A 20,497-nucleotide genomic window follows, 5' to 3' on the forward strand; every position below is an offset into this window, starting at 1 on the left:
TATTTATTATAAACAAATAAAAGAAGCATGACAATATTTTTTTACAGAAATATAAAAAAAAATTGCACTGCAAGGCAAAATAATCTTCATTTAGATTTTCAGCCCAATAGTATTGAAAAATCTAGAATTTTATAGTATCTATAGTATAAAATTAGTATCACGATTATGTGGTTAAGGATGAATCTTTTTTTGCTAAATTGATATATTACTGCATACATCAAATCAAAATAAGCCTTTTTACGTTACAAGTAAATACAATATAACATGCTATGCAGATGTTAACTAAAAATTCTACGCTGATGCTAAGTAATACAAAAAAATATTTTATATATTGAAATATTATAGCGCAACTGTGATTAAAAACACATTGAAAACGTAAATAAGTTCAGAAATTTACCTATAGAACAGTTTATAAAGTGTAAATTTATTGTTCAACTTTTTAATTGGAATCCTAGGGGCAAGTTCTTGACCTGGACTAAGTCGGAGTCTGTGAATTTTCGATAAAGTTTAATTAAAACTTCGAGAATCGATTTCAAGAAAACAAAGTACCTAAATTGTTTTTCGGTCTTTGAATCTCGCGAATAGTATTCAGATAATACGATTCTGAAATGATTCAACTCGAACATATTTATCTTAACTATCTCCATTGGTGTGTGTAAATTGAACAAAATTTGATTGCTCGTTAATTGGAAGCTTAGAATGTTTACAAAGCCTTTATATATATTGATAAATTAATATAGTTTTCTTTGTGTAAGTATTTGTTCGCATATAATTATTCCATATATAAGCAACGAAGCTGTGAATATATGACTAAGATTACAGAATGTTAGAACGTGCAAATTATCCCCAAAAGCAAATCTCTATTCATGATTTATTAGTAGCGTTAGTATAAAACTAACATTTATAACTATATAACATGTATCTACTTCGAAGAGGGTAATAATCTAGTCTAGAGGTAATGTTTTGTCATACGAGCAAATGTTTTCTCCAAAGCTCGTTTGGTCAGCTTGTTATGTGTTGAGTTATTTCTGTCCTGATCCAATTTATTACGTCTATGTCTTACGCTTCATTTCTGCAATGATTTTACTAAATTTCTGTAAAAATAAAACTTTTGATCTTAGCAAAATAAACATTTAGCCAAGTATATTTAGACTATGAGTCTTATGTTATTATACAAAAATATTACACATTCTATTTTAATACACAAATTTTATGTCTGACGGAGACTCGTCAAAATTATTGGCCTTAATGTTAGTATGTAATCGCATCATCGCTTTAAATCACCGTAAATTGTTTTTCCAATATATCAATGGAACAACCATAACCACCGGATATCCGATAAAACATTATAGATAGCTCTTTATCAATATTGAAACCGACGTTAACCCTCATGACCGCAAAGCACTCAAATAATGAGGGCTCTATGTTTACATTCAAATTTTGGTTAAAAGTAACAAATATTTGTTCGACAGTGAATTTATTTGTTATTTATATATCACAGGGCGATAATAAAATCATTGATAGAAAATATATTCAAACTAAATTTAAGAGCAATCGACAGTCCTGATTATTTGACAAGATCTGACCTTCAAAACATGCTTCAAAAATTCAGCATATTCTAAAAATGGCTAGCAACTGAAATATGTTGCAAACTGTATAGCCGATGTATCCCAGGATTGAGACAACGTAGATTTAAAAACCCTTTTTTCTTAGAAAAGCCCTTTAAAATATTTTTGTTTGTATTCAAAATAGTTAAACGAAATATAACATTTAAAATTTTTAAAAATATATTTTTTATATTATGTGATATGTCTGGGTTTTTAAAAAAGGTTTTAAATTTATTTAAATTATTAATTGAGGTGAGTGACGGAATATGAAATTTATGAAAACCTCTCTGGACCCTAATGTTTTATATTATTTAATCAATCAATTTAGTAAAGTGATCTTCATCAATGTCCCATTACAAATTCATAAAATTAAGAGTCAATTAAAAATATAATATTTATATCATATTTTATACGGTTGTAATGTATATTTTAAAGGCGAAAAACACTTTAAAATATGATAGTCCAGAAAAAAAAACAGATTGTAATAATATGGCTTGATGGTTATGGATGATGAAACTGCGGTTGAAAAGGTAGAAACATAGTGATAGCATTTATGTAAAGTTGCCATTTGTAATAAAACTAAAATATAGTAATAAAATATTCACATTTAATTAATTGCGAACGGGATGAAATATTTTATGCGAACGTTCCGAGGATGGAATAAATTATGCCCCTCTATTTCGTGAGCCAATATGTGATGCACGTATTATATACCTGAGAGAACCTTCCGTTGCCCCCCTAAATTCATAAAATCTTGATGGTCCTGGGCGGTTTCATCTCCACCCGTTCACGCCACGTGACCCGCCCACCGAGGACGGTGCCCTGCGTGAGCCCAGACACCGGTCCATGACCTGATCGTGGTGTATGTATGTAATTTTATACTCTTTTAACACTATTTTTCTCTTTATTGACTCTCTCGATTGTTTCCAACGTCTGCATTGTAAATTTGTAAAGTCCTCTATTAGTTTTTTTATGGTGGCAGCAAAGCTCGTCTATATATGTTCTACTTTATATACACCAGAATCATTAATCATTACCAAAAAACTTGCATATTGTCTATACCTAGATTAATAATCGTATATGTTATATTTTTTAAGATAATCGTATTCTATTCATAAATTCGTTAACCTCTTTATTTGTGACATTAGCAACAACGTCAAATAAGTTTTTACAGAAATTTACCGAATTGAAAACATGCATAATCAGTATTGTTATAATACACAGTAACTTTCTGTAAATTTATTTGTAACATCCTGGCAAAATATTTTAGTATAAATAGGTAATCGGTGCGAAACTACGCAGCGCTTGCGCCATTACCTTATCACATTTAAATGTAAATATACTTTCACAATTATTATATATATTTATGACTGAAATCTTATCATAGCACACGAAACATGCATTGAAGGTTACTCAAAAACATTAATTATAAAATATTAAAGGTTTAACTACTACGTTGTAAATATCAACCACTAGTTTAATATTATGTTAAAAGAATGCTATTTTCATTTCTTCCGCTTGCAAATTGAGCGTAATAATAATTTAGACAATTTATGAACGATATTTGCCAACCACTAGTAAATTTGCTTTTATTTAAATCTTACTACACGACCCAAACTAATATATAATATAAGTAAAATATCAACAAAGTGAACTCTTTAATTTTCTTATTGGTACCTATAAATAAAATAGAAATTCATGAAATATGTATTCTCAACCAAATCTTCGACATTTTCCTTAAACAAAATAGCAGTTTATTAGAAAAACATTTTAAATTTTTGTTTGAGTAAAGTTTGTGTTGAAAACTAACAGTTTATATTTTACGCTGTGCAGAAAAATGGACCTCATTAATTTTTATCTGCAGCCAAAAATTTGAAGTCACTAACTAATAATGCATACACAATTTTTTTTAATTATTGTATTACTTATTTTACATATTTAAAAAATATTATTAAAACGCTCCGATACTATTGATTTAGCACTACATGTCTGACGACAATCCGCAGTTTTCTTTAATTACTTTCCTGTACTACGCTGTCATAGACTAGTCTGAACAAACTTTCTGCGCTTTGATCGATCCGTTTACGGATGTTCTTAAACCAAGACAAGTTTTTCCTTCCGTTCTAACGCGTGCCTTTATTTTTTTCCATTCATTAGCAACTGAATGATCCTGTGTCTCGAATTATCTAACCAAAGTATAATATTTCGTTTTAGTTTGTTTAACAATAATATCTCAGTCTCTTTTATTATCATTCATTTTTAAACGTTTTGTTCACGACACGAACAGAGATCGGTAAACATTTTGGATAGAGTTAAAATTGAATATCACAAAGATTTCGACTTTTTTAAAAAGGAATGGACAATTTCAAACATTATGAAAAGGAAATATTAACTTCACTCGACAAAAGGTTTAACAGTAGAAGAGATAACTCAGTGCTAAGCTCAACCAGTACTCAGCCGACAGGATACAACTCGACACCCCAGCGAAAACATCGTCATATGACACTTTGCGACAAATTAGTGATACGGCACTGTTTCTATACTGTGTTAAATTGTACCTAATTAAATAAACCATTACCAGCTTTTCAAGCGTCTATTTTTGGATATAAAGTCACACCCCTTAGGCCTTAAAACCCGAAATTTTAATAAACACTATGTGAGAATCTTAGATTTACTGAAGCGAATGCAATTTTAGCCATTGTATTATTTGGTATTATAATATATATGGCACACAAAAAAAGCATTCTTCCTGACAAAAGTTTTTTGTTCTGTGCATGAGTGCATGTGTTCACTTTATACAATAAACTGATCACTCACAAGCCACAAGTCATCGGAACAGACTGTTTCTTTTCAAGTTCATAGTAACCCTATATTGCCATATTCATTCTTAGAACAACAATAATTTTGTTATTAATTCTTCCTAGAGAACTAGAGGGCGTGTCAACTTTACAAATTTACGTGCGATATTAAAAAATACATGCAATAACAAAAGAAAACGTGTTTGCAATGGCGTGTGCACAAGCGGAACTTAACGCTTCCCATGATCGCTTCATATTAATTATTTTCACATATAAATATTTCAAGTAAAGATTATAGTTTCGTTCATATCGGCCATGGTCACAATCACTTGTGTTAAAATATGCATGCATAAATGCTTCACGAAAAGGCTGTCTATACTTAGATCCCTACAAATACAACTGAAGACGCAAAACTTTTACTGCAACTTTAGTGTTGTGGCAGAACGCTAAACATCTATCTAATAAATTTTCAATACAAATTAAAAAACGATTAATCTCGATTCAGATTGATAACAGCAACCGTGAAGCAACCAAAAATACGATTATCTGTGAGTGGTGACGCTGTGGTGGAAAATTACATTTCTGTATAATTTCCGCAAGCATCTGATGAGAAACGTAATTTTCCGACATTGTCAGTGGGCTTTGTACCGTTTTTATTTATTCTAAAACAATATTATTTATAAAATATGTCAAAAAGGCAGACATCTTTTTATATTTTCTTTACTTAAAACAAAACTTCGCTGTTATTGTTTAGATGTGTTCTATCGGTTTCAGTGGTATTTAATATTTTCCGATCAACGGCCGGAAATACATTTTCTATGCATAAATTGGGGCTCGGCCCAATTTATGCATAGAAAATGTATTTCCGAATGAAATGAATTAATACAAAAAGCATTTTCATTATAATTCAATATAAATCCAACAATATTCCTATATATTCCTAATTAAGCTACTTAAAGAAATATTGATGCTTTTGACTATAATAAAAATTATAGGATTAAATTGTAGGTTTAAATAATATTTATATTTCAGATTCATCTTGAATAATTTCAACATTTAATAAATGGAGCTGTAAGAATTCAAACTTCTTATTTTTTCATCAAGAACTTGAATGTTTCAAGTAACATGAACGGATTTTGAGAAAATATTGGGTTATTTTCAATCAATTATGTAGTTCAGAGTGCAAGTTTTGTTGTGAATGCTTTTAAATTAGTAAACATCTCTCAATTAGAATATGTCTACCTTCGAATTAAATCAGATAAATGAGCAACCATATAAACTAAAAATAAAAGTTTCCCATCCATTCTTCCTCAATAAATTCAGCAATATATTTTCCTTTCAATTTCATAAATAGTGTTCTAAAAAATAAATAAATAAATAAATGAATATAAATAATATAAAGAAATCTCTGAAAAAACTAACGAATCTTACTGTGATGCAGCACACCAATACATATTCAGCATCGATGTCTGCCAATTATCATTTATATTTTCGATAATTCAGTTTTGATATACTTTATCGTTGATATCACTATTTGTTTTGCACATATTTTTAAATGAGCAACACACAATGACAGATTAAACGTTTGAATGAAAGTGCAGAGATCTGATTGTTGATATTTAAAAGCAGGTGTTTCATCTGTAACAAATACAATTAATTTTTATTCTTTCTAAATAAGTTTTCAGTGCAATGCATATATGTATCTTCAACTATTGTATTTTTCAATAACGTTCAATTCTGAGTTGCCACGGTACACAAAATGCCAATTATGCAGTGTCAGAAATATTTGTGGATTCGTCAAGACATATCAAATAGTAATGAAATGACTTGGCGCGTTCGATCAATTTCGATTTAACGTTTTCTGCCAATTAAAGCTTTACAGCTGTTTTAATGAACTGCTTTACTATTTCAAATCATTGTTCAAAATCATTAAAATGTAATTTTTAATTTGTTCATAAAACCGTGACGTCCATAATAACAGATTTCCGAAATGTAATCGAATACGACTTAAAAGCTCGCTAGCTTAGTTAGATAAACAAAATACAAAATAACGCTAAGTTTTTTCTACTTGCATTACAGTAATGCAACGAATAACGAAAATAAATAATTATACGATTTCGCCCTACGTATTTTAACAAAGTTATCCAACGCAATTTAAATAACGTATACTGCAACTGCGCTATACAAAAAAAACATGTAATTGATTTTTTCTACACCCTAAAAGAAGTGTTGACTAAACGGGTATTTTTTCTTAAAGTAAATGCTTCATTAGCTAGGTATCATCCTGCTACAGCGACTTCGGTACATTGTTACATAATAAGACAATCTAATATATATACCAAAACCGTTATTGTATCATATTCACTCCCGATAAATCATAATCGGCTCATTAGACGATGTGAAAAGAGGGTAGGCGGAGTATTTTGCGTCAGACATTTAATAGAATACATTCATCAGTATCACTACCCAGTCAGAGTTCAGATACCTCCAGAATTCATACTTTAACAGCCAAGTAGCATTCCAACTTCAATCGTCGGATTTCGTCCAAAGTCCAGAAGTTACCTGAGAGCAGCCTTGATAATATTATATATTATCCCTACTCTTTGACGTATAATTACGTCACAAACGATCCGCTAAATCAATAGCATATATATATTAAATATTTTATAATATTATAGTATACAATAATTCAATAAATCTGTATACCACACATTGGTGAACCGACGCGATCTAAACACGCATAGTTTTAATCTGGTATCTATTTTGTTAATGTGTATTTTTATGACGTAATTTAAGTCGATGTTTAAATCCGTTAATATTAATACAAGGTTTGGTAGGAAGATAATTGAGATTTTTGACCTTCAAATTAATATATATTTATTTATTATTCGAAGTAAACACCATTAGAATCGACAATTATTAGTAAGTAATTACATATTTATTTTTTCGATGGTGTAAGATACTGGAGTTGATAAAATGGCGAAATATACTTTGGTAGCACCTGAATATGTATGGTGGATTAGGCCATATTTCATAGCTCTACTCGGTCAATGGTGCAATATGTGGTCGCGCATTGTCGTGCAATAGAATTGGACATTTTGATTGCTCAGTGCGAAGATCATGCGATTTGGTTGGCAACCGTTTGCCAAACAAGATAAATTGCGTTTATTGAAACTAATTTTTAAACCACTTAATAACAGCTTTTCGATAAAGATAAGAAAGCGTAATCAATTTTTCCTAAAAAATATATAAATCGTTGGCTTCTCAATTAAAATTTTGATTGGTCATATGTTTCTGGGTGCTTCCGGATACTCAGCGTCTAAACCTATAACTTTCAAGACATCGAGAACTTTCACATGAGCTATCAATTTTGGACACACGAGGGTTCCAGTATACTGGAAACCACGAAGAGCAATGCCGACCGTCCAAACGAAAAAGACCGAAGAAGCAGGCGTTTTCCTTTTCACGTTAACCCTGGTCCTAACTACAACGTTTAAAGTTTAGCCCACTTAAGACGCAGACAATGCTACAAAGACTTTTCGTATACTAAACATGATTATACAAACGTGGATGTGACTCAAATTGTGGCACGATATAAATTCTAAACTAAACAACTTTGACTTGAATCGAAATAAGCACCCCTGACACATATGTATGTATATCAGAAAAGTTTTCATTCAGTTCGTGCTACACCCACTTGTCATGCTTTTTTCGTAGTAGTTTTAAATAGTCTAGAATTATTGTATTACTAACGCCTATCTTATGGGCTTTTTGTTGAATACTTATAAGATATTCTCTATGAACTGAAGTAGCTCATTGTTAAAGAATTTTCAATACCTAATATGTACAACCTAGCTCGATTTTAATTAATCGTCACGATATTCATCCGTGAGAATAGGAAAATCTGGGTAAACTTAATCTATGATGACCAATCGGAATTTTAATCAGATAATCACTATTTCCGATCTTCCAGATATGATTGAAAATAATAAAGTCTATATAGGATTCGAACCCAGGTCTTTCAGTCAATTGTCAGCGAGTTTAACGTCTGTTTTTAACTCGTACAAATATATGTTTTGATTTCAACTATAAGTAAAATGAGTAGCAAACCGAATTTGAAATAATATATGATCACTATGAAATTGTATCGTTTTAAAGTGCATACTTTTGTAATACTTTGGGCCGCCCGCATACCCTGCACGCGCTGCACGCTGCCCAGACGCGGGTTTGATTATAGGGCTGACATGTGACAGAGAGCGCATGCGCATAAGCTCGCATTCGAATTAAACATATGTGTGTATGTGTGCGTATTCGTACACGCGCTGCACGTGCGCGCTTGCGCGTGTGTGCGTGAAGAAAATTTTTAATGTGTGCGTGTGTACAAAGTCGACAGCCTCCCCAGTCAGTTGCTCGCCGGCATTGGCGTTGATCGGTAGTGTGTTTCGGTCGGCGATCGATATCGCATAAAATCGCGATCAGTGGCGAATCGCGAATCGAACGGCGCCGGTGTCAGTCAGCACGTGAAAATATTGTCCGACTGCTCCTCTGCCGATCGAAGCTCGTCGAGATAATCGCGTCTGTCACGGTTTGTGCTTTCTTCAGGGTTGCTCAAAGTTTGCCGGTATCGATCCCTCCGCGACTGCGTTATTTATTTTTTGTTATTTTAATTGCGATGAGATAGAACGGCGCGTGCGACCGAACCGGATGCTTTTTTTACATTCGCGTCCCGGGTTGTGAACTCGTTTCGCCGCGGATGCACGTCGTTACGGCCGGTTTGGTCTATCGATTGCGCGGCCCGCGTGCCGGCGGTACAGCGCCGCTGCAGCGATTTCTCGAAAAACGCGAGAAAAACACGCGGGAGATTTCCCCACGGACGCCTTTTTGAACGACCGCAAATCAGCACCGTTTCGGCCGAATCCCGAGAGGTTCTAACGTCACATATTTCGACCAACTATCCCCCCTTCTTACATTATTTAAACGCGAATTATTTCATGAGTTGACCATTTTGCGCTCCATGATGAAGACGTTTTATAGAGAAAAACATATTTGCCTCTTTCTGCTTTATGTAACTAATGTAACTTTCATTTATTTACATTTAAAAAATCTTATTTTAAAAGGAATTATTGTTTGAATTATTACCTAACTTTAATTAAATACAAAAATATTTTTAAGAATACTAAACGATCTTACTCCTTTTATTCGCATTTTTCAATCACACTTATGGTTAAAAAATGCATAGCATTATCGCTATATTAGACATTAAAGAATCCATCATCGATCATTTCTTCAGTTTCGTGCTTAGTTTAAATTTGGATTTGTAAACACGCTTCAGCAGTATATTTTTATTTAAATTTTTCTACATCGTCAAACTTCCATAAAAATTGCATATATTATTGAAGTATGAATTTGTTTTTATCTTTAACTAAGTAGGAAAGCTTTGGCAATATTATATTTTTCTACGTCCATTGTTTCGATAAAGAAATTCGTTTATTAACGACAACAAACAAGATTACGCGACCCTCTTGAAACCCATGGATTAAACTGATGTTTCACTTCCCACGCGTTGTTTAGGGCTTCCCGTAGTAAGAAATTTGCTTAAAATTTGTTTTTCTTGCATATTCAAAAGTTAAATGTGTTAATGCACAAAGTAAATTGGTTTTAGTTTAACGAACAAATTAAAAAAATATTATCTAATGCTATTGATGAGCTGGAGAGTATCAAATGATGCGAATGAAAAAATATATAAAATTGGGATCTAAAACTTGAACAAAATTCAGGGATTAGTTCTGTATTATTGTCCCCCTTTCATGGTTCCCCAAATATTTATTTATTATGCTTACCGACCCTGAAACACTTAGAATTATAAACAGTAAATATTATAAGTGTGTTTCTAAAATTTGTTGATTTTATAATGAAAAACTGGTAAAAATCAAATCTAATTATATTACTTTCTACTTTTTAAGAAGCAGGACAGCCTGAAATATGTGGCGGGATGGATGTAATAGTTGCTATTATATTATAATTTGCGTACTTATGTATGTATGTATGAATATATCACATCTAATTATATAATATATGACACAAAGTTGCACAAACAAAGCAAAGTGATTAATGTTGATATGCACAAAATGTCGAGATACAATTACCCAAGCAGCATGGAAATTGCGATATTTTACTCATAAATTGTTTCCCCGTAAGAAAACGTCGAAAGTAAATTGGCCGCGCAGTGAGATAATTGCAAGTTTTGCTAATAAATTGTGATTTTCTTAAAATTAATTGAGACGATAATTGATCGTAAATATTTTATCATATTACTTTTCATAAAATGCTATTTTCATAAGAAAAATGGATGTTTTACTAAAAACTTACCATTGTATTTGAAGAAATCTTTGAGTTTTAATTGGTTGTGCGTGGCGCCGCTACCGGTGGTAAACCACTTAAACAAATTAACCATTATACCCTTATATTGGTTTATGTTAGATTTGGGTTTGAACAGCAAATGGACGTTTCGCAACTGTCTAATTTGATAACTACATGTTTATTCATTTCCATTCCATATAATAAATACATAAACGCCCGAACACTGATTGCCACACGAACAGGCTCATGCGCATAGCACTGAGACCAGTAGGAGTAACAACTAATAAGTACCTTATTTTTTCTATAAATAAAAATTAAGTACAGTAGTTAACACATTACAGTCCGTTATACGCGTTTTCGCGTGATAGCGAAACTTCGCGTTCAGTCCGCTCGCGTTTTCGAGGATTAAAAATAATTTATTTAAAAATAATAATTAATAATAATAATAAATAATTATTAGTATATAATATATACTAATAAATTGTTTTGGTATCTTTACAAAATGTCACTTTTTATCAAAATATCGGACCATAATGTGAAAAGTTCTCTATAGATTTCTTAAATTATTATTTTGCTCAAATAATATTATAATTTTATTCATTATTATTAATTTAGCTGGTTGTTGACATTTACACGCTTGTAGTCATAACTGACGTTGAACAGCAATTATGCACGTTTTACAAATTACTTCTGGCTATTTATGTTGTTACATATATTTCTGACTAAATTGTTAGTAAGTATTTCTTTAAATAGATTTTTTCATATCACATTTGCACGATCTATCTTGAATTTTTTGTAAGATGAAGATTAACTAGAAAAACATGAACTGATATAATCGATCAGTATTATAATATAAATAATCAGTAACCAATTTCCTAGAAGATTGAAATTTAATTTAAATACATTTATATCTGTGTATGTCGGATTTGATCCCAAGTCTTCCAGATATTATTCAAAAATATAATTATACAAAAATATAATTCTCATCCGTTCATATAGTTCTTTTTCTGGACCTTTCGTTACTATCATTATTATCATTCAAATATTTAATGCTACTAGCTTTTAAGATACTTCACACTCTTGGACTTATCTTACCGCAGTACCGCAGCCGTAGTTTAAAGACCCCTGCTCTACTGAAGTGCTAACTTCTTACCTCGCGCAGCTGAATAAGCTAATTTGCATTTAAAAAACGATTATCATCGAGGGCTGCGTAACAAAAAAATAACAACAGGAAATTCGCTACACTGCGTTGTCTATAGTTGTTTTTATTAAACAGAAACGTTGATAACCAAGCACAATGAATTACTATTTCTTTAGCCATTATACAAGTTTTATTTCCAACAGATTTTGCCCAAACAATTGGATTTGGGCTTCACTGCTTTATATTGTCTTTGTTCTAATGTATACTATTGATACGATAAGATGCAAAACCATGTTTGTGACAACTGCTTTCAATTTTAACTCACGTCACATGTTTGCCACAATACCGTTTATTGCCCTCCTAATATGCCCTCATATATAATTCATTATATCTGTTTTCCTTTTCGACAAACATGTATTTGTATAAATTGAATTATTGCATCATTGTGAATAGCACAAAGATACACAAAACCGCAATAAAAATAACTATTAGGTGATCAACCTTTCTACTAACGAAAATAAAATGGTGTATCTGTTCAGAAGATCAAAAACCTTCAATATATAGCTATATTCAAAAGTTAATGAATAAAAATAAAAATCCTATAAATTTGATAATAACGGAAATTGATTCGATTGTAATCCCCTTAAACAGAAAAGATTATAGATAGCGATCCCAGCTATTTCTCGTTTCGCCGACAATCGTTTTAATTGATGCCATTGTTTCTCACCTTTTCGGTAGTTACTATTTTTATATATATTTAATATTTGAAACATACCAGTCTTGGCAACGAAAAAGCAGATTGAGATTATTGATCATACGGCTCTATATGACTATCATCACAATGAGATCAAGATTATTATTTACTCATATTAAAATTATAAATCATTCACTATCGATTTAGTATATGTCTGTTAAAATGAATATTAGCACACCTGATTCGAATGCATCGTGACTATAGCGCTTTTCCCATGACGGATGTGTATCGATCATAAACGTGCTCCAGAAAATGAATCACGCACGTAAGTCGGTAAGTCCTGGCCGAAAATTCAAACGGACACGTTTCGTCTGAAAAGCGTGTTTTTCTCGTGTAAATAATTTAAAAAATAGCGCATTTTTTCGTGAAAATCACGTACGCGAACTCTATCTAAATTACGGGGGAAAACGAACGCCGTTTTCGGCCATAACTTATTTTTTTAGAGAAAAATATATACGAAAATATTTTCCAACGCTTTCAAATACGCAGAAAAATAATATAACTTATACAGAATTATTTTTGTGTCTATTCACTGCATGTTTCGTTTGATCTAGTTGTAAAGCAATGGGTCTAAATAATATTTGTATGCGGAGCACAATTTAGCGTTTTTTAAATATGTTTCTTATAGTAAATTGTAATTTTATTTAACCCCTTATTGCATAAATTTTTTTTCGCTGCGAAAAAAATATATGTAATAAAATTGACTTATTTAAAATTATATTGATAAAAATATAATAGGCCATATATAGCGCTGCATGCACTAGTAATTTATTAATCAAAGATGTCACTATAAAGCGAGATTTTTAAAATAAGTAGGGGGTTAAAGAAAACGTTAATGCTCGATCGGCTACTAAATTGTCTTAATAATGTAGATCTGTATTTTTCGCGCAGTATGGATATTATACTCATAGACAGCTATTTTAAAAGTATGCTACATTCCCCATTTTGGCCGCCATTTTGAGGGACTAGGCTGATTCAATAAAGTTATTAATAACTGTTCTACAAAAAACACTTTTATATCACATTTTTTTAATGAATTGCACAGTTTCACACAATTCCATTATTACAATTCGGCCCATAATGGTCTCTGGTCTTTGCTTTTCAGAGCTCGGTTATGGCAAATCCATACTCGCGTCTCATAAAAATCGCGTGGTACGGATCGATGCTGTAATAGTTCGTTTTCTTTTATAAATAGCATTTTGCGAGTCGTTTGTTTCGCTATCGGTATCGATATCCATGATGGTTTTAGTAAGCGTTTCTTGTTTGCTTTGACACTACATATAATGTAGCTATATAGATATTTATATTACGGGTTTACATCACTTTTCCGGCGTTAACTCGCACATCCGTTTTGTCGTTCAAAATGTAGCGCTAGGTCAATAAATAACTGAAACAACTCTTCGAAGATGGCTCTACATCCTGCGCTCAAAAAAAGAAAGCGATGCCGATATATAATCTATTTTAGTTTTCATAAATAGGGGCGAGTTTTCAATATATTTTTTTTTCTTTCTTAATATAAAAATGAGTTATTTTTAAATTCGAAAGCATTGTAGGATTTGGAATAAGAGGTAGTTCATTTTCCATGAAAATCTTAATACGAGTGAAAATTGGAAATTAAAAATTAAATTTGGTAAAGACCTAAATAAATAGTTATTAACTGAGTTTGTGTTTCGAAGTTTAATTTTATTTATTTTCTGTTTCAAATATCAATCTGTTGTTTTCTACGCCATTCTGTATATTTCTGGTCATAAAGTAGCTGCGGAAATAGAAATTATGGTGAATAAAGGATAAGTGTTGCCAAGTAATATATCTTCGCATATCATCTATCTATCACTGCTGCTGTTTAGCATCGTTTATGGCGATCGCGGGGGCTACCGCAATAAATAATATTTTAACGGTGTATAAATTAATTTGAGCTATTTGGTGTAATGACATCATTGCCACTGAACAATAACTGTTTCAAATATTTTTTATCGAATTCTAATCAGCTCCTACCTAAATATAATATATAATTAAAACAATGTTTATTACTTATTAAATTGTACAAAGAATACTAATGTTAAAAATGTTTTCAAAATAAACATGTTCACATTGAAACTCATCAACCATAATGGAATTCGCACAAAAGAACTCGCAGTACGCTAATTTCAATTCAATAAGCATTTTTCTTCGACGACGCCTTCGTAAATTGCCATTGTTAATCTTGGCGAGAGGCTCTTTTTCATTTTTTGTCGTTAACTATGACGTCAGTGCTAAACGACCATCTATATAACAGTGATTTTTTTCCTTCTTATTACTCGACCCTGATATAACACGAACTTGAATATAATAATTATGTTTTGGTCCATTTAAGAATGCCTCGTCGTACGGCATACCACACGGTTGCATTACGGTGTAACGGAATTTACAAACACGTAGTATAACGACACTTTTCTCGAGAAGCGCAATTTTCTTTTGTACGAAACGAATATTGTGAACTGCTCGTGTAATTTGAAGATTCAAATCACGTCTAGTAGGCAATTTGTGGGTTTTCCATCCTTTCAAGGTGAGCTCACTTTCTTTTCCGTTTATCGAAACGAAACTCGTCGATCTTCTGTTGATCTGGAGATATTTGATTCTGGCTTTTATTCATACATTTATCTTCATCCTGCTTTTCGTTCGAAATTGGCGCAGTATAGATTTTCAGAAAAGTGTATTCTTATTTATGAACGTTTTTTCCGGCTGAATCTTTGGGTCACTATGATTCATGGCGCTTTCTAAATATATATGAGTAGCTTAGTTACAAATAACGGTTGAAAAGAATAAGCACTATTATTATACTATATAATAAAATAATTCGGATTCATGAAAATATAATATTACTATTAACGTTTCATACTACTGATAAACACGAGCTTTAATACGGACTTTTACCACCAGCTTATACTTCGTTTCATTTAACAGAGTCACTCTAAAACTTATCCCTTTGGTCCGCTTGCGCCGAGCAAAGTTGTAATATACGTTCCAACTACTGCATTGTTATTCCGACACTCACAGCGCACGGACGTTTTCAAATTGTTATCGCTACACATACGTAAATGATAACGATTGATAAATTATTGATTTTGATAGCTTATAACTCCAACTAAGTATTTCAACGTAAAAAAATATATTAATATTTGTAATTTCTCAAAATTTGTTTCAAATATAGAAAGGAGTAATGATAAGCATATCAAACGTATATCCGCATCTTGCACTTTAGAGCAAATTGGTGAGGCGTACCCTCAAAGTTATCTCTTTTCCACTTATGAATAATGACTAGATGGATAGATCTCAATGTGCCTTTGTTAAAAGAAACGGAGTGTAGTTATACTAAAATTTGAGTCTTATGAACTTTTTAGGATTCATGTCAGATGTCCTATGCTCTATGATTATTAATCATGGCGTTCTTATGAACGCCATGACAAGTTTGAGAGATTATTCTCTCAAATGTTTGAAGACTGCGATCACAAAGCATTGATACCCTCAGGCCAATCCACGTTGCTTTCGGCGCTGGTTTACCCAATACAAAATGTCCTGAGCTAAGGTTCTCCTCGGTGACCAGTTCTCAAATGAGGTCATTAACTCAATGTTCGATATTGTGCAATGTTTTCGGAACTCGCAGTCGTTGCATTGTTGTGCAAGTACACGTAAGAAAGAACCGGTCGTGGTTTTTGATACACATATTTGAGGATCTAAAAGATTATCAGATCGTGAAAAAAGTGGCCGCCGTCGAACACGCTCGTTTTGTAATCGGTTGCAACGGTTAGCTAATTATATTTATCAGCGTTTCCCAACTGTCTCGAGGTCGACGCCGATTCGCAAACGTTTCCGACGCTATTTTACAGCCTTCCTTGTAGCGGAGAAAATCTTCCAGAATATTCACTGTAATTTCGTCAATTGTCGCGAGTTAACTGATACTTTACGAATGTATGTATCGGTTGAGACGACGCATAAAGTCAATTCGTCTTGGTTTTATTAGTTCATTGATATTAATGAACTTGTTGTCCATACGCTTTATATATAATACATACGCATTTATATTGTAACAACGTCGGATTTGTAGAAAATTTCAGTCATTTGAAGAAGCATTGCTATTTTAATTTACAAATATTTTTTTTTATTTATCTGAAGTATTGTTACTAACTATGCTACTCGATGTAACGCTTTGGGTAATAATAATATTGTTAGTTACAGAAGTACCTAAAAATAATTGCCCATTATTGTCTCAAACATAAAATAAAAACGTTATTTGCTGAAAATTTTTGTCAATGACAGCAATACTAACGATTCTCTACAAAAGGTCATCCGATGTGATAATTAGTCAATATTTCAACTGTAAACGTAATCGTTATATGAGTGGTACTATGTATTTATTGTTTTGTACAATCAAGATAGACCAGTTGTATAAGCAGGGTTGGGGGTTTTGCGGGGCCTCGAGAAAATATTACATGCGGGGCCCCCCGAAACAAAGGTAAAACTAATTCATGAACAAGATTTTATGTATGCGGGGCCCCTTTATGCACGGAGCCGGCCCTGTGTATAAGTCGGTAACTAATACCCAAAGAACTTGGGTTAGAATCCCATATTCAGACTAGTTTTTGTCTGGGAGATAAAAATCTGTAATTTTTATATAATTATAATTGAAGACCTTATTTGAAGAACAACCAAGAGAGTAAAAACTAGTTTTCTTTTTAAATTACAATGAAATTCTTTATTTAATACGTTTTAATTATAAACATTAAATAATAAAACATAATAAACTTATATCAGAAATAAAACAATACACACAAAAAAAATAAAAAAACAACTTGGACATTAGTCGTTTTTCGTGTATTTTTTTACAATGGCTGTAAAAAGTTTATTTTCTAATAAAAGATTATTTTTAAAATATATTTATTTACAATTTGCTCATAATTACCGCCTCAATTTAACATACATGCATACATTGAAAATACTAAAATAGAAAAACATGTAAAATGGGGAAAAATAAAAAAAATATTTAAATTAGCAGAAAATTATTATTATAATTAATCTTCATCACTTAAGACACATATACTATTCACTTCAATGTATTATTTTCGGATAGTAAACTTTCATAGCAAAATAAATTAGCAGGATCTTGAAGGTATTTGGTTAAACTTAATAAATTAGATTTGTTGCACTTTTAAAGAAATAGGTCGATCATAGTATCGCAAAAAGTTTATTGTATTAGGAAGGTCAAAGTTTTTAGTAATTTTAAACCAATCTCATAGCCCAGAAAAATTGTGTCCACATAGTACCTCCCCTTTTAATGAAAGATCAATTTTATACATTCAAATTACCATAAGTTTGAAATGTTTATCAATAGAAGCTTTAAAATATGATTTTAGAATATTTTTCATAGAATAAAAATGTTCAATATCCGGTTTTTCTATAATGAAAGGAGACTGTGTTTTTCTTGCCTTCAAAATAATTTGTCCCAATTTTTGGTACACCGATTTTCACTATTTAAATATCTGCTTTCAATATTTTTTGCGGGAATATTCTCACCCACATGATTAATATGATAACATCCTTTGTCCCTTACTATTCTAATTAACTCTCGTTTACTTTTATATAAAATGCGAGGTTTTTGGTTTATTAGTTATATTAATCGAAGAACTTTCCATTATAAAATGTAAGGTGATAAAAAATCACTCAAATGACGAGCTATTTTTTAAATTTTCAATGCAACTGATCAGAGAGTTTTTGTACATGTTGCACTTTTTTTTAGTATTCTCTCGACTTTAACCCTTTGGCTACCGAAATCCGATATATCGGCTTTGGCTACACTAGCGAGAACTGCCGGATCCGACGGCTCCGAAATCGAAGTATCCAATACATTTTCAACCGTCTGTAGGGTAATTGCTTCAGGGGTATATAACATTTTTTCAAATATATGTTATAAATATATTATAATCATTATTTTTTTTATTTATATATATATATATATATATATATATATATATATATATATATATATATATATATATATATTATGTGTATATATATATATATATATATATATATATATTTATGTATATATGTATATATATATATATATATTTATGTATATATGTGTATATATATATATATATATAGATGTATATATATATATATATATATATATATATATATTTATATAGATGTATATGTGTATATATATATATATATAAATATATATATATATATATATATATATATATATATATATATATATATATATAGATGTATATGTATATATATATATATTTATATTTATATATAAATATATATTTATATATAAATATATATATATATATATATATATATATATATATAGATGTATATATATATATATATATATATATATATATATATATATATATATATGTATATATATATATATATTTATGTATATATATATGTATATATATATATATATATATATATTTATGTATATATATATATATTTATGTATATATATATATATATATATATATATATATATATATATAAATATATATTTGTATATATATATATATATATATATATATATATATATATATATATAAATTTAACCGTCTGTAGGGTATTTTTACTTGAACCATTATTTAAAAATATCATATTTTATTAATTTACGAAAAGTTTTATTTACATTTTTAAAATAAATAACATATTATATACCATTGTTATCGATTCCTGTCGGAGCGCCGCCGCTCACATCTCGTAATTTTTAATACGTCATGCGATAATGACTCTTATTACAGCGTAAATACGAACTAAAATAACACACAATCGCATATTCATCATTAATTAGGTCAAGTTCGCTGCAGACAGCGTCGCACGTGCGACCGTATGTTTACAAACTAAAATACACATTTTGACTTTTTAATTATTTAATAAAAAGTCCCGGCAGTTCTGGAACATTTTTCCAAAAATGCCCGGCATCCAAAGGGTTAAAGAAAAATACATTTTGTTAATGTAAAATAGACATGATATGCACGCACAGACTAGAGAATATATGTTCTGTGTATGTATGTGATGCGTTTGCTCTTGTGTTTTTACGGCGTTTTTGTAATACAAGCTGCTTCTCTTGTGTAAAAAAAGGGTCATTAAGGGTCGACTGTTTCTAGAATTATACATGCTTATATCATCACATTTTATTTTATTCTTAATTTCACACTCGTGCCTGACCAACTCGCATATAACAAAAACGAGAAATATAACTCTTTTTATACGAAATTATTTATATGTACACGAAATCTAAAAAAGATATAAATTATTTTAACCTTTTTAAATTTTAAGGAAGACATATATACATAAATTTTAAATTTTTACATGCATTGCTTAGTCAGTTTAATGTAAAGAACCACCAATATACAAACATTGGTTTTTCTTCATACAAAATGTTTGTACATAGGTGGTTTTTCCAAAAGTGGTGATATTTTTTGTGTACTTGTAGTTGATATATTGTATATATACATACATATGTACAAATGTAAAAATAAAACATTTTTGTATAATGGCCATTATATGCGACCTAGAATAACGACATTTATCTAAGTTTTATACAACGTATTACAATCTGAACATGTGTTAAATTTTTTTTATAGATAAACTTGATAAGATATAATGAATAATGTCAAGTTATTAGAGTAACTATTTTCATTCTGATAATTAAATTATAACAGCTTTCATAAAGTAATAATACATATGCTGTTAAATCTTAAATTTCATAATTAAAAATATAGATACATTTAACCGAGAATTATTTTATTGTGATTTACAACATAATAAAATACACTGGCCTTACCTT

The 20,497-nt window shown here is 30.6% G+C and overlaps 1 protein-coding gene across 2 annotated transcripts in view; it reads left to right on the plus strand.

The window, feature by feature from the left end:
- The window catches only part of LOC148230767 (protein phosphatase 1 regulatory subunit 14B), a 45,703-nt gene that overhangs the window by 5,713 nt on the left and 19,493 nt on the right, over positions 1-20,497 (plus strand). The window contains exon 1 of one of the 2 annotated variants that reach the window (XM_088195847.1): positions 8,774-8,990. The exons of the other annotated variant lie outside the window; for it this stretch is intronic. The gene's annotated coding sequence lies outside the window, so the exon portion shown is untranslated. Of the gene's footprint in view, positions 1-8,773; positions 8,991-20,497 lie in introns of those variants that run through there. 2 annotated transcript variants of the gene reach the window in all.

The sequence above is a fragment of the Plectrocnemia conspersa genome, unplaced genomic scaffold (assembly GCF_051122295.1).
Source record: "Plectrocnemia conspersa isolate PC_06_02 unplaced genomic scaffold, ASM5112229v1 ptg000010l, whole genome shotgun sequence".
In the NCBI taxonomy this organism is placed as follows: Eukaryota; Metazoa; Arthropoda; class Insecta; order Trichoptera; family Polycentropodidae; genus Plectrocnemia; species Plectrocnemia conspersa.